Here is a 21,060-nt window from a genome sequence, read left to right as displayed (position 1 = left end):
AACGTGTACTACCTCCAGGGGGGACCGCTGGACCCAGGAAAGAAAAACGCTCCACGCTCCTCATTTCATTTGTATTAAGTAAAGTCTGTTCATCTCTTTTTCCATTTCTGCCAGTAAAATTGAACTCTACAGGCCAGCTTCCCTCGTCTGACTGCTTAAGGTATTATTTTGATAAATTTTAGTAATCTTATTACATGATGTACAAAAATCATGTAACCATCAGCACAGCCTATAGAACAGGTCCTTAACCTAGGAAGATTCCTCCTGGTCCTTCACGAGCAGTCCCTGTCCCGTGGCCACCCTCCACCAGGGCCAGGCAGCCACTGATCTGTTTTTGTTATTATAATTTTGTACAGGCCTGGTTTTAGTTTATAAGTGTTCAGATCCTAAAAAAACAACAACTCTCCCCCTGCCCCCCAGTCTTCATTATTAACCAAAAGAGTTTGAAAAAGAGAAGTGGCAATTTTTTTTTGTCTCCTGTAGTTAAAAAGGGAGAAATAACTTTATTTTTTGTACGAGAAATAACTTTTTGTTAAAGTTGTTAAAATAATCTGGACTTGGTAAGAGTTAACTTGATAATATTTACTAGATTATTAGTTTTCCTACTCTGTTTAAATAGTTCTTTCATCTGGTTTGCAATTTGAGTTCACCTCTTATCCATGCATAATTTTATAACATCCTGCATTGGTCATTTGGAGAATACTGGCTTATTCTTAGGTCTTCCAAATGTGGCACGTTTCATTATACAATAAAAAAAAATCACCACTGATCTCATCAGAAAAGTCTTTGGGATTGCGAAATTGTCAAGTTCGTGGTGACCATCACAAGTTTTCAAAAGTCCAGATTTCATCTTCGAAACCTGAATTTTATTATGAGCAACAAATACCGTCAGATGTTTGTCTTGAAGTGAGAGGCTCACTGTTCATTTATGAGAAAACGTCTACCAAACCCAAATGTCAAAAACCTAGTTTATCTATCAGCTATTCTTTTTTTAGATTTATTTATTTGAGAGAGAGAGAGAGGGGGGCAGAGGGTGGAGGGAGAGGGACAAGCAGACTCTGCTCTGAGCACAGAGCCCAAGGCGGGGCATGACCCTGGGATCATGACCTGAGTCAGACGTTTAATCTACTGAGCCATCCAGGCGCCCCATCAGCTATTCTTTCAAATAAAAATGGTATTCCATGTGAAAAGCAGTTCAGCTTGCACAGCAAACTGATGCACACGTGTTTCTCCTCGAGACAGCCATCAACCTTGGCTATGAGGCAGGAGGCCTCTCTGTGTACTTTCGTTCCACGCCAGAGAATACGCAAGAGACGTAAACTCAAGGAGCGAGATATCATAAAATGTAATTGTATTTTACTCCTTCTTCCAAGACTTTTGTAAGTGGAACTGGCTCCTCCCCATATGCCTTCACCCCCCGGGGGTAAGAAATGCAGGGACTACTAGTCTAGTTTGCTGCCACTATCCTGATTCACGCTAAAGAGCCAACGGTTTTACTCACTATTGCCTCTGCACCAGCATTGCCAATGTTAATACGCTTTACAAAATGCAAATAGTGTTTTAATGTTGCTATGAAACTCGTTTTGACCTCATGAAATTCTTTTTTTTTAATTTTTTTTTAAGATTTTATTTATGTATTCATGAGAGACACACAGAGAGAGGCAGAGACACAGGCAGAGGGAGAAGCAGGCTCCATGCAGGAGCCTGATGTGGGACTCGATCCTGGGTCCTCGGGATCACGACGCCCTGGGCCGAAGGCAGGCGCTAAACCGCTGAGCCACCCAGGGATCCCTCATGAAATTCTTGAAAGGGGCTTGGTCCTCCCAGTGATTTTTTTTTTAAGATTTTATTTATTTATTTAACAGAGAGAGAGAGAGAATGCACAAAAACAGGGAGAGCTAGAGGGAGAGGGAGAAGGAGAAGCAAGCTCCCTGCTGATGCGGGGGTGATCCCAGGATCCTGGGATCATGAGCTGAGCCGAAGGCAGATGCTTAACCAACTGAGCCACCCAGGCACCACCTAGTGATATTTAAACCACATTTTAAGAATTATTCTTTTAGTGGGAAAAGCAGAAACCAGAGCGACCCAATAATCAAACAGTATATCCTCAAATACATGTGATAGGCTACAGGTAGGCTATTTTATGTATTTTATTTACATAAAATAGATGTATCAAAATCCTCTGAACACAGAAAAGAGAGAAAACATTAAGTCACCTTATATCCATGAAAATGTAATTAATTGAAGTAGAATTTTCAAAGAAGAGAAACCAGAACCTCTTACCTTAGCGGTAGAACTTAACCTCAGCAATCAAAATTCAGATCGTACGTAGTGCGTGACTTGTCTTATATAAGACATATTTAAGAGTTAAGACCCTTTGGACATGTTAAGACTTTTAAAGAATCTTATCTAGTGAGAGACTAAGGAGCTGCCATGCTTCATGAGGATCTTCCAGAAAGATCCTCTGATCTGATCAGAAATCAGTTGACTAAAAAAAAAAAAAAAAGAAAAAAAGAAATCAGTCGACTATTCTAAAATTTTTAACAGTCATTTAATATTCTATTTATATACAAATATATGCAACATAGATGCAGGTTCTAAGGCATAATAATAAAAGGAACGCTGATGGATCCACAAGCCAGTTTATGAAATAGAGTTTTGACAATGCTATTTAACCCATCAGTGTCCTTCTCTAGTCTATTGCTCTGCTTTTCCCTTTAGAAGTAGACATTATCCTATATTTTAGATTTATGAGTCTCTTGCTTTTTTTAAAAAAAGTGGTTTTATTACACTTATGTGTAACACTACATATTTTTGTGCTTTATAAAATTGTTTTTGTATTCCATGTATTTTTTTAAAACATTTTTTTTTTCCCAGTCAGCTTTGTTTCTAAGATTCATCCACATTGCCTCAATCGTGGTTCATTTTAACTGCTGTCTAGTATTCCATTATATGAATACAGAAGTTATTTATCCAATCTTTTGTCATTGGTTCTTTGGGTGTTCCCAGTTTTTTGCTGTCATTAACACTACTTATATGAAAATAGTTGTGCGCGTCTCCTGGTGCATGTGTGTAAGAATTTCTCTTGGGTAAATGCTAAGGGGTGGAATTGTTGGTTTGTAAGATATACACACGCTCGCCTTTACAAGATAATGTCCAATTACCTTCTATAGTTTCAGTACGAGTTTTTAATTTTACGTAGTATATAGGAGTATATGTAGTATACTTGCCTGTGTGCATACAGGGCTATAGGATTTCCCACTGATCTACTTCCTTCTCAGTACTTGCTATTGCCAGTCAATGCAGCGAGTATACAATGATGTTTTGATGTGATTTTAATTTCTATTTTTTTTGAGAAGATCGAATATTTTTCTTTATTTATATTCACCATCCTTGCTTCCACTTCCTTGAAATATCTGCTCATGTCTTTTGCACATTTTCTACTCTATCCTTTTTTTTTTATTATTGATTTGTAGGAGTTCTTTTTTTTTTTTAATTTTTATTTATTTATGATAGTCACACAGAGAGAGAGAGAGAGAGAGAGAGAGAGGCAGAGACACAGGCAGAAGGAGGAGCAGGCTCCATGCACCGGGAGCCCGATGTGGGATTCGATCCCGGGTCTCCAGGATCACGCCCTGGGCCAAAGACAGGCGCTAAACCGCTGCGCCACCCAGGGATCCCGTAGGAGTTCTTTATTCTTGGTGTTGATTCTTTGTTAGATACACATGTGGCTAATTATCTATGTTTTGATGGGTCACGTAGCTATAAATTCTTAGGTACTATGAGAATAACTTGATAATGCACCCAGTGGGCCTACGTTACCCAAACTCTAGTTTCTTTTCAGAAATCTTCAAATGATAAGGTCTATTAAGTTAAAAGCTAGAAAAAAAACGTGCTTGTAAGTTTTTAAATAACCAGGTGCTACTGACTGTTGAATGATATTACAGGCTGTGATCCCAAAGTCCTATATTTTCTCAGTATTTCACTTTCATCACAAATGCGAAAATTGTAAGACTTAGAAATGTCAGTGTCAAAATGTGGACACAATCCAGTATCCTTATAAAATAGCTCTGGAAGGTTAAAATACTTACTGTTAACAACTGGATGCTCATAGGATTCCCTTTCTCCCCTAGAAGGGAAGTAAAGAAGAATTTTCAAAAATAAAAATAAAAGAAAGAAACTTGTAGATATGTACATAGACTGCCCTTGTGCATGCTCTGTGTTTCTCTAGGTGTCTAGGAGAAACCAACCCTTCCTTTATTGGCAGGATTGTCTTCAGAGCTTCAGGACCAAACCACTGTTGCGGACAGAACTGTCCGGTGCTTTACTGATTGCTGTTTCCGTGCTTCACGTTCACTCTGCTGCTGGCTCCTCGACTTTACCTTAGAAGGTGGCAAGTAGCAAGGGGAAACACGCTGAGTGAGTGAGGGTCAGTTACTCCACCTGTTCAGAGATGGGGATAAATTTACTAAATGGGCAGGATTAGGAACACAGTAAGGATGGACAAACTAAAATAAATAAATGGGTAGAAAAAAAATGCAAGAATTGCTTGTTCTGGCAATGACTAGAGTACAAGGCTTCAAAAATCAGATCAAAATATTAAAGAGGATACTTTGTGATTCAAAGAGCTTGGGCAGCCTGGTGGCTCAGCTAAATTTAGTGCCGCCTTCGGCCCAGGGCCTGATCCTAGAGACCCGGGATCGAGTCCCAAGTCGGGCTCCCTGCATGGAGCCTGCTTCTCCCTCTGCCTGGGTCTCTGCCTCCCTCTCTCTCTCTATCTCTCATGGATAAATAAATAAATAAATAAATAAATAAATAAATAAATAAAATATTTTAAAGCACAAGCTGGCAGAGAGAAAGTAAGAATATGCTTACACTATGCCTAGAAATTCCACGCCTGGAGAAACTGCAACGTCCAGAGAACCACCTGCCTAGGGTTTTGCGGAAAAAATGACCACAGAAAGCCATAGGAGAATGTTCATGGCCACATTACGTGTTCTGACGGACAAAAGGTCAGAAATAGCGCAGGTGTCCGTCTTTAGGGAAATGCAGAAGTAGGATGTGGTGATGCATTTTCATAGGATACTATGCCGCAGCCAGAAGCTTGATATAAATAAGATTTGCATATCACAGTACAGATCTGCATATTTGCAAACGAATATGTAAGAAAGATGGTGTGAAAGATCAGACTCAGAATACACTGGAGAGGCTATATACCTGGCCAGAGGTTGGGATTGGGAATAAAGAGAATTAAAATAAAACAGCTTGAAATAGAATGCGGCCTTGCGGTGCCCCGATGGCAGGTAGCCGACTGTGAGCGGAGGAGGGTGATCGTTCAGCTCTGTAAACCCAGAGGTGTACAAAACATCAGCAAAGGAGTTACCATTTCTTTGTAGTGTGTTCAAAGAGAACGCTTTTAATCTTTTTTTCTTTTTCAGCCTGTGGCCCTGGGGTGGATCCCATGATCTGGTGTGACTTGAGCGGCTCCGCTGCGGGACACTAGCCGGTTTGCTGCCGGTCCCTGTGGCCTAGGTGGTCATCCCTGGTCTTCCAGTTTTGCTGCTTTCTCTGTGTTCATTTATCTCCACTCAGTAAAGTCCTCCTGCACATAACTGCCGGGTGACCTACACCACTGTTGCCTAAGCAGTGCTTTTGTGGAAACCAGAGGGAAAATTCTTGCAAATTAAACTACCTTAGTGCTGCTGGATTTGAAGAGGCAGATGGTGGTTGGATTTTACAAGGCCCCTTTGCCCTCTTCTTTCATTTTCTGCCTGTTTTTACATCAATCTTCTCTGTGCAGATCTGGCGAGGTATGTGAAGCACCCTCCAAGGAACTGTGTTAATGATAAGCCTGAATCCGGGTCTCTAAAGAGTCCTACTGCCTTTCATTTGCAGAGTCTGGGGAGCCCCTTCTGGCCTTTCCCGTATTAAGGTTTTGCAGCCACTGTGATATTTAGAGAGAACACACGTGCAGGATGGGGAGGCAGGTCTTGCCAGGCTTCTCAGCAGAGGGCCTCCTGGCAGGCTGGATTTATTAGATTTTTTTGCCCTCTTCCTCCATTTGGATTTCCAAATACTTTTTACTAGTTCAGCTTTAAAGCTGAGAAATTCAGCCAAATTGTAATAAAACACTGCAGGCTTAGTCCCCTGGAGTCCAAGAACAATTGCTGAACTTTTCCAACTTGGCTGCAAAGCAACATCTGCTGAAGTGTCCTGCTCCACCTCCCCAGCCGAAGGGACATCACACCCAGCGCTGAGATTCTTGTGATAAACAATTTGTTAGATACACATGTTGCTAATATCTATGCTAATATCATATCTCAGTTTTTAAAAATATGCTTCGTGTTACTGCTTCTAGTTTAGGAGTAAGTGATTTCACAATGCTTATCAAAGCAAGATTTTGTTCCTTAGTTTTGAGTCATTCATTCATTCACTCGTTCATTCATTCATTGTTTTTTGAGCATACGTGTCAGATATGTTCAACATGCCTCTAACTCTAGCCAGGTGATTGTTAGGTGGTCCTCTTCCTTTGCTGATAAGATTTGTATTGTGGTGATTGGACTGATCTGATCATAGTTCTGTGAGATAAATAAGTTGCCAGCCTGTTAATTTGCTACATGCCTTTCAAACCGTTAAATAGAGAGTTGATGTTCTTGGAAACAGAAGGAAGAGATGTGGGGGTCTTGCAACTCTGACGTAAATTTTCACTCAGCAGTAAGCTTCACTGCTAGGTTTTAGTGAATATCACCTGCTTTCATGTCGTGCTAGAGTGAGGCGTGGTATGGCGTGGTATGGCGTGGGGTGGTGTCGCAGGGTGTAGCATGGCTTGGTATGGTGGATAGTACAGTACAGACTAGTGGGTGGACCCCAGACTCAAATAATAGCTCCAGCTTTAACTTTTCCATTAGCTTCCCTTGTTATCTTGGGTGAGTGCCTAACATTTCTGGGCCTCAGTTTGCTTAAAATTATATGAACGTTTGTAATTGGAGTTACTGGAAAAAAATGGAGGTCTATTTGTTCTCAGCACTTAGTAGATGCTCATTAAATGTCAGCCTCTCCTGTGGCATTCTAAGAAGAATGTACAGTGGGTACAAAGCCCAGTCCTAGTCCTCAGGAACTAATTGTCTAGTTAGGGAGATGAGATGTTAGACCTTATGTAAAATCACCAGAGAAAGTGCCTCTGAGGAAAAAAAAAAAAAAAACATAAATAGCACGAGGTAACTTACTCTTTCGCCAGTACCGGAAGCGAATAACTGACTTCTCTTTAAAAACATATTTATACTTGATGTGCAGAAGGCTCATCAAGACACACACATATGAATATTAGTGACTTAGGGTTGACATTCAGCTGAAAGTTGTGTAAATGTTTGATCCATCTGGTGACAGCTCAAAGAACATATTATTTCTAGTGTTTGCAAATAACTATATAAATAGAAATCTACTTGAAGAGAGTTTATTTAATGTGTATACCCTGAAAAGCAATTTCCTTTGCCATATTATTTATTAAAAGAATTGAAAATCTTCCTTACATTCGCATATCTCCATGCTATTTGAGGTACAGTCATGGCAGCGGACCTGGAATGTGTCCTTTGACAGTGCTGGGTTAATGTGGGCACGATCTCCAGCAGGAACCTCTTTTTGAGGTAGTTATTTTAAATTCTCCTTGGTCTTATACCAGCAGGTTCAGTGGAAAAAAGCAAGAGCTTTGAAGCTAATGAGATTTAGGTTCTAATCTATATCCTTCAGAATGAGGTGTTCAAAATTCGCTGGGATGGTCATAGTCACGCTTGCATAGGGGACATGGAACCATCTAGGATCAAGGATTGGTACTTTCCCCTTTTCATGTTAACTGTTAGTAAAACATCTCTGATGATTGAAATCATCTCAAATGATGAGCAGTGTAAGAAAGGCTACTAGAGATCTCCCTCAGGGGCATTTACTAGGAAGGTGACCCTTACCCCATGCCAGTACCTCATTATCTTGGGGAATGAGATGGTTCTGGACACAGCTTGTGTCTGAAGTTGGCATATCAAGACTTTTTCTTCGGTGGTGAGCTTAGCAATGCTTTGGAGAAAGTCTTAAGGACCAGCTATGCATCTTCTGACTTTACATCTCACAAAGTTACTGGTGTCACATGGGAGCAGCATAGCTGGAGATTCTTTGGCGATCACCTTCTGGGGACAGCTGTGCTAGTCCGAAGCTTTGAGGTGGTGCTTACGTGCTTCCACTTCATTAGTGAAGTTGGGGGTGAGGGGTGTGGGACTGGGAGGGTAGAGGGTTGGAAATACGGTGATTCCAGGTGTGGTGGCCGTCAGAGAAGGGGACTGATGGACTATGTAAAGGAGTTAGGGATTGGGAAGCACTAATCATTCCTCCCCTGGGAGAATAAATTAATTAACAGCAGAGTTGGGACTTGAATGCAGGTCTTGTTCTTCCTCCGGTTCTGACCATCTCTCCGGTCTGACCATCCCTAATGGGGTGATATGCTTAGGGTTCTCGGGGGTAGCTTCTCTGGCTAGCCTTTCCCTCTATGCTGGATCGTCCATTGCGAAGGTGTCAGTAGCCACCATTCCTGAACCCCTCCCTGCACAGCTCGATTGGGGCGCCCCTCTAGGAGCTCCTGCATCCCCAAGTGTATTTCTTGAGGAGCTAAATTTAAATATTTTGCCCTTTTCTTGACTAATCTCCCTGTGTTAGAGTATTCTCAGGGTGGATTCAGAGAATCCAGAGAATTCTCTGGATTCGGAGCTCAGAGCTCGACATGGTATTTTTCATAGTTCCCTGAAAGAACTTGCCCAAGTCTCAACCTCAGTGGATGTTGGGGGACAAAAATACTTATTTTTCTTGCTTTCCCTGTTGGATGCTAGATTATAGTGAGAAAATGCATATGGAAGTACATTTCAGTAAAACTCTTTATTAGAAATGGAAGCACACAAAGCATGCAGAGGGAAGCATTTTTAAGGATTCCTATAAGATCAGAATGAAATTTAATATTCCCTTCAAGTAAATAGTTTATTCCTCATTAAAGTCCACCAACAAAAGATCATCAGGAACACACTTACTACAGTAATAAAGAAATTAGGTTCATTTTTCTGGCGGTAACCAAACTGAAAGCACTCCAAAAGAACGATGAGTTGGGTGCACGCTGGATGATTCAGGGTGAGTTTAAGGGAGTGGAGGCCAATTCTGAATTGGACATTTCAGGAAGCAGGAGCAATTTTGTGATTGTGTATCTTAACCACGTTTACTGATCAGATAGGAGGACCGCAGTGTGATGGGTGTTCTCCTTGGTAAAAGGAGCAGCAGTCTCTCTTCTTGGACAGAAGAGGGGGATGTTTCATCATTTTTGTGGTTTCATCATTTTTGTGAGTGGCCTTATCTCAATCTCCTTCCAAAAATGGTCAAGGAGTGGCCTAGTTTAGACTTCGTTTCTCTTCCCTGAGTGTGCTTGTATTCAATTGGAAAGAACATGGCCTAGCTGCCAGCAGGGCCGCTCTCTCACCTGGTTTGGGGTATATTTATTCACCCCCTTTCCCAGGACACGAGGAAGTCATATTCTAGAGAGTGCCAAGGCTGAGCACTAAGGCAGACCGTCCCTTACAGGGTTTGGGAGGCTATGTGAAGAACCAAAATTAAGTTTCACAAGCAAAAGCGGGAACAACCACTACCCCCCAAAGCCCAGAAGTGGAGCCTATCGGGGGAGGAGGGTGTGAGTGAATGGAGTGTGGGCCTGAAGCAATTTCAGAGCCAGAGTGCAGCTTCTCCTTGGGCACGTGTCTGTTCACAGGTACTTGTGAGGAGTCTGCAAAAGCAGTGCAGGATTCCTATTTCCTGACTTTATAATTTTTTTAGATGTTATTTATTTACTTATTTGAGAGAGAGGGAGAGAGAGAAAGAGAGATAGCACATGTGCTTGGGAATAGGGGGGGGAGTAGAGAGGGAAGGAAAGGAATGAGAAAGAATCTCAAGCCCACTCCATGCTGAGCATGGAGCCCGGCTTGGGCCTAGATGCAGGGCTTGACCCCACGACCCTGAGGCCAGGACCCTGAGACCAGGACCTGGGCCAAAACCAAGAGTCAGACCCTTCACCCACTGAGCCATTCATGCTCCCCAACCTATTCCTGACTTTAAATCCAGTGACCAGACTTCCTCCCCAATACCAAGACAAAGTTTATCCCTTTTTTCCACCCCCTTACCTTCCTATGGTCCTTCTCTATCTAGTCTAAATCTATGTACATAATCTTCATTTTAATTTGTATTTTATGTAGATAAAAATGAGAGTGGTAAACTATTAACTTCCGAGTTACTTCTGGGATGGGATACTTAAGGGTTTATTTTTATTTTTAATTTATTTTATTTATTTTATTTTTTAAAGATTTTATTTATTCATGAGATACAGAGAGAGAGAGAGAGAGGCAGAGACTTAGGCAGAGGGAGAAGCAGGCTCCCTGTGGGGAGCCCGATGCAGGACTTGATCCCAGGACCCCAGGATCACGCCCTGGGCCAAAGGCATCCACTCAACCGCTGAGCCACCCAGGCGTCCCAATACCTAAGGGTTTAGGAAGAAGTTGTCACTCTTTGCTTTATATACTTAGATATTATTTAAATTGCATGGGTTAATTTATTTTTTAATTAAGCTGTTAAAAACAAAAAATAAACAATGTTAAAATGGCAGTGATGGTGGAATGTGTGATTTGCCACTGGTCATTCTTTCTGAGGGGGTAATTTTAGAATTTTTTTTTTTAAGTAGAGAAACGTGAAATTCTCTTTCTCAAGGGGATGGTGTGGATGTCTCGGATTAATTTAAAAGATGATTTTAATAAGAAGCTAAAAATCATGACTCGTGAATATCAATGAAAAATGGCAATGATTTTATTTGATTTTCTAATTAATGTAGAATCAGTGAGATGTGTAACTGAATGATTTCTAGAGAATTCAAAGAGTAAACATGTATAGAGACAGCCAGGAATGGTGAAATGAATTTACTTAATAAATGTAAAAACATGTATAGAGACAGCCAGGAATGGTGAAATGAATTTACTTAATAAATGTAAAGCTGGCTTCTTGGAGAGAGAAGGATACCAGTTTGTACCTCTCCCTGACAACATTTGTTTGCGGTGTACAGACAAGAGGCATTTGCTTCTGGAAACTTAAAGTAAGAAGGACATACTGGAGGTGGCATCAGTTCGAGTCTTCCCTGTTTGCTTCCTCGGGGGCAGTGCCCATCCACATGTCCCTGTCGAGGGGTCATTTCACCCCCCTAGGTGAAATGGGTAAGTTTTTTTTAAGTCCTCTTCTTTGCTTTGAAAGACCTCCCTTCCTCCGCCTCCCCCCAAATTTTAGAAAACTTTTGTTTATTAGAATACTGTTTACACTTCCTTAGATGTGGACTCTGCTAAGCAAAAGAAGTAGACAGTATTATTTCTAAAGACAGATACCCTCCAGGGGAACAGCTCTGGCTCTGGTTCTAAATGCTATAAAGTCTCCTAGTTCAAACTCTGCATAGTTTAAATTCCACAGGGACTAGTCTGAAGTTTGCTCTGCAAGCCCTTTCTTCATAGATGGTGAAAATTAATACTATAAATAAGATACTGGTAGTGTCCGGGATGGGTATGAGTAACATTTATAAGAGCAACTATATCCCAGGCATCTAAGAAATATCATTAAAATATTTAGTTACATTTAACACATATTTGTTATTTAGACTGGTGAGTTCTAAGAGAAAAATGGAAAAATTGTACATTCTGGTGTGGGTTATTGGAATTGCAAATCTAGCTTATTTTGAGGATCTCTCTCAACGTAGTTGGAATGAATCAACTAATGAACAAATGGATATCATCACCTGGTTTGAGTTTTTATATGTGTCTCACTAAATTAAATAAGATTTATTTTATGCCCCAAATATCTCCATAATGGTGATTTCTACAGAATTGCATCTGGTTCAAGGCAGCTGTACCGTAATCTTTTGCTATTCAAGAAACTTTGATTGAGAGTGCATGACCGTGAGCCAAGGAAATTTATTAGGTTGTTTCGTTGACCTGCATTTGCACAATGAGATAAATTATTTTAGCCAGGTTTCAAAGTGCTTCCTATCCATTCAGAAGTGACTTGGTCAATAAAGCCAGAGTAATCAGATATTACTGAACACTTGACAATTGTACACAGAAAACTATATATGGCTAATTTCACTTATTAAATGGTATAAAAAAGACATTTGTCAATGCTAATAAAACATAGTATTAAATAGATTATTTAAAATGTGCATATACCTTTTTTAGATATATCTTCTCGTTGGTTTTAATGTGCGTGTGTGTGTGATACACCCTACATTTTCACCTAAGCGTTTTGTCAAGATTTTTTATTTTTAATTTTTTTAGAAAGGGAGAGAGGAGGGACCGAGGGATGGGGGGGGGGAGAGAGAGAGAGAATCTTAAGCTCCATACTCAGTACAGAACCTGACATGGGACTCGGTTTCACCACCCTGAGATCACCATCTAAGCCCAAATCAAGAGTGGGACACTTAACCAACTGAGCCACCCAGGCACCTCTCAAGATTTTTGTCGATTTGAACTATGCCCTTTCTCAGACAGCCAGAAATGCAAGCTTCCAAGGTCTTAATAAATAAATTCTACCCATTGCAACATTGCCACCCAGGGTTAGTCAGGATTCTCAGCAATGACCTTCTGCAGGGAGATCTAAAACACTGGAGGTAGACTTTTATTATTATTGCAGGAACAGAAAATAATGGATATCCTTTGTTTAGCAATTCTTTCCCACGTTTGAAATTCAATAATGTGAGTGAACAACTACCCGGGTAACTAAGGGACAAAGAAACACTCAGTCTCTAATGTTAGCTGGGTACTTCATTGTGTGCCAGTGACTGTGATGCGTGCTGTTTAATAGTCATGCTTAATCCTCACAACAAGCTCAGTATATTGTCTCTATTTTATACATATCAGGAAATTGAAGTGTAGAATAATTAAGTGACTCGCCCAAGGTCACGCTGTTGGGAAGTTGTACAGCTGGGGTTCCAAACCCTGGACACAGAGCCTTATATTTAACCACTGCCATTGTAAAGAAATGAATATTTTGAAATAATTCTTCATGTACTTTCCTTTTAGTCATTAATTTTTTTTTTCTTTAATCCTTCCACCATTAGGGTCAGATCATGAGGCTTTTTGTGCTAAGGAAGGGAAAAGACATCCACCTGTAGAAAGGAAGCTCATAGGTTGAGTAACGTATTAGAGAATTGTCAAATCAGTATGTTGTACACCTGAAAATAATGTAACATTGTCAATTATACTGTGATAAAATCTTTTGATTAATAAGAAAAAAGGGAAAAGTTCATTGGATAAGTAAGAAGGAGGCTATGACATAGAATTCCTCCCAGAAGAGAAAGTAGAAAGTCCTTCTGGTGCTATGGGAAGAGAGGAGTGAGTTGAGAAAGAGAGGAGAGCCAGATGAGAGCTTCTTGGTTCTCTGTGTCCTTAGGGTTGAACAGGAGGTGGGTGTGGTGAAACATCCACACAGGTTTGGGGCTGTCAGAGTGTCCAGGCTGGGAAGGCTCTAAACTCTTGAAGGAAGCCCTGAGTTTGTTATGGCACCTTGTTCAACACAGTGCCACTGCATGGGCCTAGTTTAGAAGTAACGTCAGGGAGAGGTGTTTCTATGGACAGCCCTAAAACAGTACCGTAGCCACTGGGGAGTCCCAAGTCCTTCCCAATACGCTTCCAACTCTGCTTGAATGGCCATCAGCGGAAATGGAGCCAGAGCAAGCTGGAGCAAGGTAACAGTGGTGAAAAAGAAAGTGACATTTAGTACACGTTTGAATTGCTGCACATTCTGATTCTGCTATATCATATTGACTTGTATGACAATATTGGAAGTTGAGCGGTAACTTCTTTAAAAACACACTGACCAGCCGGGCCCCTTAGGGACTAGAAATTCCTTGAGCCTTGAGCAGATGTCAGTTGGCAATGTCCAGCTGCATTTTCCTCTTCACTGGAAATTCCCAATGGAGAGGGGGACCAACTGGTGATGTTTCCTACTTTTTGTCTTTACAGACAGTTGGGCAGCTGGGATATGTGTGCTCCCATGGGCAGGTCATTGGCTAGAAAATGAATCCAAGCCATTAAGGACCTTTGTGACCTTAGGAATATTGGTTCACCTTTCTGAGCTTTAGGTCCTTCATGTATAGAGTGGAACTAATAGTAAAATAGCATTTGCTGCATATAGTTTTTGTAAGGGTTGATGAACAGTGAGACAACTTTTGGGGGGAGGGTTAGACAAATATACTATGGAATATAATACTATTATCATTGCCATTAGTGTTGTTATTCTGAACTAACAATTGGGGGACCTGATATGTGTAAATAATCTAAGCACATGCAAAGCTATGTGTATGGTTTTATGAAACACCATATTATCATTCTTTTAAAATCCAAGGAATTAAAAAAAATAAATAAATAAAATCCAAGCAGTATACCTTAACATGTAATTGTACATTGCCTCCTTTTCTATTTTACTTAGTTTTATTGATTCTTTCCACCTAAATGATCGTTTCTAGGCAGGCACTGTGTCTTGTGGTGCATAAATAGTAGAGGTTCTAAGATGATATGTATAGTACTTCCAAAGGTTTGAAAAATGTGAACTGGAGATCAGAGATACTAATTTTCAACCAATTTACAAGATAGAAAAATTCTTGAAAGCAATGCTGAACAAATAACACAGGAAAAGATGGATGCATATAAATTAGAAATTAAGAAATGAAATCCAATCAAGTTTTTAAAAATTCCAAGTCCTTGTCCTTTATTTTCTCATTTATTTTGTTGCTAAAGTTTATTTTATTGCCTTTTCTCCCTTATTATTACAAAAACAATGAGCCTTAGGCTTATTGCAGAGAAAAGAAATAAAACAAATTAAAAAATTAGCATAATGAATACTGATTATTCTATATACTTTAATAACTTGATAGTCTGCTGGATAATTTTTAATACATTTTACAAAGTATTCTCGGAATACTTTTGTTTCAAAATACACCTATTCTCTTGAAAATTGTCAGAAGCTGTATAACCAATTCCATCCTGTGGACATTTAGGTTGTTTCCAACTAACCATTTTATTGGATATCCAGGTTGTTTCCAACTGGTCCCTTTTTTTAAAGAAAGGTTTTATTTCTTTATTTGAGGGAAAGAGAGCATGAGTGGGTTGAGGGGCAGAGGGAAAGGGAGAAGCAGACTCCCTGCTGAGCATGAAGCCTGACTGGAGCTCCACATGGGGCTGGATTCCAGGACCCTGAGATCATGCCCTAAGCCCAAGTCAGAGCCCAGTCCCAGAGGCATGAGCCACCTGGGACCCCTCCAAATGTTGGATATTAAATTATTTCCAATTTATTACTATTGCATTACTTACTGCTGTAACATATTACTACAAATTTAGTAGCTTAAAAATAACTACAAACGTATTCTCTTATGGTTCTAGACATCAGAAATCTGAATCAGTTTCATTGGGCTAAAGTCAGGATGTCAGCAGGGCTGGTTCCTTCTGGAGATTGTGAGTAGACAATTCATTTCCCTGGCTTTTCCAGCTTCTGGAGGCCACCAGCATTCTTATCTCTGCTTTTGTCACATTGCCTTCTCTTTTGTATAGCATCCCCCCTAGTTTCCTGTTATGAGGACACTTGTGATTATATTATTGGGTCCACCTTGATAATGCAGGATACTCTCCCCATCTCAAGACCCTTAATTACATCTGCAAAGGCCCTTTTGCCATGTAATGTAGCATATTCCTAGGTCCTCGCGATTAACCCAGGCACATCTTGAGGGGCCACTATTCATCCAGCCAATAACAACCAGCATAAACAAGGTGGACAGGTAAAATAGTTTAGGTAAAAAAAAAAAATCCTGAAAAATTTATGAAAAGTGATAACAATGTTTAAAGACCCATAAACTGTTGGAAAACTGCCACAGTTTCTAATACTGCCTAAAATAGGGGCCAATGGTGTCCATTTTAACCAAGACATTTCAACCGATTTGAGGTCTTGACTAGCCTGTTTTCCACAAGTTCCCTAAAGTCTACTATGTAAGGACAAAGAAAAATAAATAAGGTAGGCTGTGGGGAGTTGTGTATCTCAGGATATGATTCTCAGAGGAAGTGAAAAGTAAGCAAATATATGAAGGGAAAGAAATGGATCAGGTTATGGGGCCTAAGGGAGAAAAATCCTGACACAGGGAATGTGCTGCATATGTGAGTTAGGAGAGACCAGCTGATAAAAGAGAGTGTCCTGTGTTTCAGGAACTGACATCAGGTTTATGTGGCTGGTAGTGTATTTTGAGTAGGCAGTGGGAGAGGGATGCTGCAAAGGAAGCTGGCTAGTTATCTAGGGGCTGGATCAAGGTGGACCTCAGGCCTGTCATATAAAGATTTTATCTTAAGGCAATTGCAGAGCCCTTGAAAATGACCTGGATCTTCTGAGACATGAACTTAATATTGCTATTATGGCAACACTCCCCACATTGATCTATATTAGTCTCTCTCTCTCTCTTTTTTAAGTAAACTCTATGCCCAATGTGGGGCCTGAACTCATGACCCTGAGATCAAGAGTCCCCTGCTCCACCAACTGAGCCAGCCAGGCACCCCTCTATGTTGACTTAAAGCTTTCATACAATCCCTGTTGAGATTCCACCTTCTTTTTCTTCCCCTCTAAAAATTAATGAGGTGATGATCCTAAAATGAAATGGAAAAGGCTCAGAATTGTTCAAACAATCTTGAAAAGGAATAAAACGTTTGGAGGACTTCAATTTCTTGATTTTAGAACTTCCTCCAAAACTAGAGTAATGAAATAGCACAACACTGGCTTTAGATTAGACGTAGAGACCAAAGGAATAAAAATCCTTGGATTTACAGCCAATTGATTTTTGACAAAGGAGCCAATATAATACAATGGGGAAATAATAATCTTTCCAACTAATGGTATTGGGTAGTTAGTTATTTACAATTTAAATAACAACAGCATGAACTTAGACCTTACCTGATAGCATCCTTAAACTCAACACAAAATGTATCTAGAAGAAAAGAGATAGCTTTCTTTGAGTCATTAGCTATTAGGGACAGGCAAATCAAACCCCCTTCATATCCATGTTATAACACCCACTAGCGGTTGTGATAAAAGACAACTAATAATAAAAAGTAGTGGAAAAGATATGGAGATACTGGGACTGTCATACATTGCTGTGGGGATGGTACAGCCATTTTAGAAAACTTTGGCACTTTCTCAAAATGTTAAACATAGGGACGCCCGGGTGGCTCAGCAGTTGAGTGTCTGCCTTCGGCCCGGGGCATGATCCTGGAGTCCCGGGATTGAGTCCCACATCAGGCTCCCTGCATGGGGCCTGCTTCTCCCACTACCTGTGTCTCTGCTTCTCTGTCTCTCTGTATCTCTCGTGAATAAGTAAATAAAATCTTAAAAAAATGTATTAAACATATAACTATATGTGACTCAGCAATTCTTCACAGGAATCTACCCAAGAGAACTGAAAATGTATACCTCAACCAAGCCTTTTACAAGAATATTTCCAGCAGCATTGCACACAACAGCCAAATATCTGACGATCTGTGTCTGACCAAGTGACAGTAATCCAGCCATGAGTGGAAAGAACCCAAATGCCCATCAACTGGTCAATGGATAAATAAGATGTGGTAAATCTATACAATGGAATGGGCAATAAAAAGGATATAATAAAGGGAGTCAAGTAGTGATAGAAGGGGATAACCTTTGAAAACATCATGCTAAGTGAAAGATGCCGGTAACAATGATCACATATTGTCTGATTCCACTTATATAAATATCCAGGATAGGGAAAATTTTAGCAGCAGAAAAGTAGATTAGTCATTGTCTAGGTTTGAGGGTAGATGTGGAGGAGAGTGGGGAATGATGGCTAATGCCTACGGGCTTCTTTTAGGTGTGATGAAAAATGTTCTAAAATTAGATTGTGGTGATGGTCGCATAAGTCTGTAAATAGCTAAAAACTTGAAATGCACACTCTAAATAGGTAAATTTTATGGTATGTAAATTGTATCTCAATAGAGATGCATAAATTTTTAAAGAATGTACTGGGGATTGACATAGTCAATTTCCATGGGTGTGAGAATGGAAGTAGCAGGGGAACAAGACTGGAGGCAGGCAGGCATGTTAAATTTTTCAGGCGTGAGTTTAAGCAGGCCAGGTTGTTTTGATTTCAGATTTTATTAAAAATAGATGCTTATTCTCTAGAAGTCTGTAATTATAACAGTTTCCCCAGCTCTAGTCAATTGACCATCTTTACAACCTTTGCTATAGCCGCAGCACATTGGAGCTGTGTCCCGTGTGGTGCAGTCAAGGAGAAGAGATGCTTTAGGTTTTATATGGTAAGAGTCTGCTGCTTAGCGACTCTGCTGATTTAGAGACAGGGGATTAATCAGGCTGTCAGATTGTTCCCCTGAAAATAGATGCAGCAGGAGAGATAGTAACCTGTGGCTTTCTCAATTCAGGAAGGCAGCTGGTTAACATTTTTTATGGCTGCAGTGTCTCAGTGTCTCTCTCCTTAACTGTAATTTAGGGCTTTCTCTATTGAGATGTACAGGAGACTATCTGTAACGAGTTGTTAGTATTGACGTGTTTAAAAAAAAAAAAAATCCCAAAGCCTGCTTTTTATGTATCCCAAGGCCGCTCATCAATAATTTGCACTTCACGAAGTAATAGACTTATGAAAACGGATTTCTTTTTAGTCTTCCTTTCTTCTCACAATAAAGATACAGGCAAGCCATAGTGTCATAATGTCACAAAATTCAATACAAGTAGTAATTCTTTAACTGTTAGAGACATACATTAAAAAAAGCCTAGTATTTATTTTATAAAGCAAAAACAGCAATTTAAACATATTTAACTAGGTGTTGCATTCAATTCTTGACTGTTTGGAAGGACAACTCTGCATGAGAAATGAGAAAATAAGGTAGATTAGTGTGTGCATTCATCCGATGGCATGGCATGGGTATTACTTAAGATTCTAAATGATTATAAAGCTAAAGGGATGACATAGAGGAATAAAAAAGTCAAATATCTGACAATCTGTGTCTGACTAAGTGACAGTAATCCAGCCAAGATTTCACCGATGGCTATAATGCGTGGGCTTTTCAGAAGCGCACAGAAGTGTCATCTGCAGTTGATTTGAGTTTGAGCTTTTCCTGTAAATCATATAAGAGCCTTTAAATACTTTTTTAGCCTTTGTTAATAAGTTGGTTCTCATAACCTTTAGAGGCTCAGGTGTTTTCCTTTGCTTGAAGCCAGAGACAAATCTGGACAGACTATGTCATTGTTCCTCAAAGGGAGCCTGACCTTTACCGGGACCCTTGGAGAGCCACTAGGATCAAACACTTTTGGGGGTGGTGGCGGGTGGTGAAAATGAACAGATTCAGATATAGGTGTCTGGGTGTGGGCGCATGAGACTAAATATTCATGGCCATCTGCACTAACATTCATCTGGTGTCTTTTGCCTTGATGGAGAGTACCTGAAATTAGTCCTATGGAAATGATAATTAGGTTCAAAGTATTATTGAAAGAACAGTTTCATCATGATAGTTAACAGAACGACTTGTTACTGCACATGCTCAAGTTATCATTGAATATGGGCCTTGGAAAGGCTCACCCAGAGCTAGGACAGCACTGACTCTTGAGGACCCGTGGACTCTGTAGAAGGCCTTTGGGTCCAAAGCCCCCTGTCTGGGGAGGAGGGGCTCGCAGTCCAGGGAGATGAAGAGAGGGCTGAGTAGTGAAGAAGCCGAATCTAGGAACTCACCCTTAGGGACTCGGCCAGTGTCCTGTCTCCTACCACATGGGGCTTGTCATCTGCATGTTAGCATGTGCTAGCTGTGAGCACTCTTCATTTGTACGATGAACAAAAGAAAACCAGTCATGTAGGATGTTATGAGGGAAAAATGAAGTGTTGAGCATCCATCACTGCCTTTAATAAAAACCCTCTGTGCAAGAGCCCCGATGTTGTGTTCCTATTCTTTGCCTCCTCTCTGACGAATTCTACTACATTCGGAGACTGTAGTCATTGTGGCGCTGCTGAAATATACTGTCATCCTGGGAATTACAAAAACATTGGGTACCAGATGCTGCCCCACAAATCAGAAGCCTCATCGACATGGAGTCTTGTTCCTGACCTAGAGGAAGAATAACAACCTGCAAAATGTAAAATGCTATAAAAATGCTAGGTTTTGTTATTCATGTAACTTAGTGATTTTTTTTTTTTTTTTTTTTTTAGTGGTCCCTAGCACAGCTTTTGCCTGGAGGATTAAGACAGAGCAGCTTGGTAATAAACATATCTTTGTGCAAGGGTAGCTCTTGGCAACAAGAGGGTAATTGCTTAGAAACAGCTGCTTTCTGGTAAGAGAGCAAACCCGAGTGAAGAATAGTCCCAAATTGTTCCGAGAAAGGCCAGGCACTAGGCCCTTACAACTCAAGAGGAGTATTCTCGGGCTGTCAGCGAGGAGTGGTCTGTAACCCCAAAGGCCAGTTGGTTTGGATGAAGCCAGACTCTGAAGCATATCAGGGAAGAGAGTCTCTGGAAATCTTTTTCCTTAAGTCTTTTTGGTCTCATTTTGAAAGTCTGAGGGTAGAACCCATGGACCATCCACATTTTAGAAAACTAATAGGACTAGCCAGACGTTCAGCAGATGGAAGTGTCACTCACCCAAAGGCCAGTGGTGTGCTAACCCATGGTGGCCTTGTTGGCTGTGGGGAGACTAAGCCAGGGGTGATAATAGTAATGGGAGAGACTGTCTTTTGGGATTCCCCAGGGTCAGGTAGATATTGCACTTAACCAACAAACGTCCTGGAAATCCTTCAGTGGGTCGAGGTGAAGGAAATGACTTCTGTGTGGAAGTTGGTGGAACCCAGGTGACTGACAGTGCTAATGATATGGGGGCGGGGGTGTGTGGCAGGGCTGGAATGGGAGGTGAAGGTGTATGTGTGGAGGAGTTGGAAAAAAAAAAAAGGTAGGATTTTTTTTTTTTTGCAGTC

General features: G+C 40.6%; 1 long non-coding RNA gene across 1 annotated transcript; it reads left to right on the top strand.

The window, feature by feature from the left end:
• The first annotated feature begins 4,798 nt into the window (after positions 1 to 4,798).
• On the top strand, positions 4,799 to 20,145 carry LOC140613787 (uncharacterized). The gene is made up of 3 exons (XR_012014664.1): positions 4,799 to 11,273; positions 15,480 to 15,551; positions 17,514 to 20,145. It is a non-coding gene; the product is annotated as an uncharacterized lncRNA (long non-coding RNA).
• Positions 20,146 to 21,060: the final 915 nt, after the last annotated feature.

Source organism: Canis lupus, chromosome 22 (assembly GCF_048164855.1).
Source record: "Canis lupus baileyi chromosome 22, mCanLup2.hap1, whole genome shotgun sequence".
NCBI lineage: Eukaryota > Metazoa > Chordata > Mammalia > Carnivora > Canidae > Canis > Canis lupus.
The sequence above is the reverse complement of the archived record's forward strand: the minus strand, read 5'-3'. Positions and strand labels throughout refer to the sequence as shown.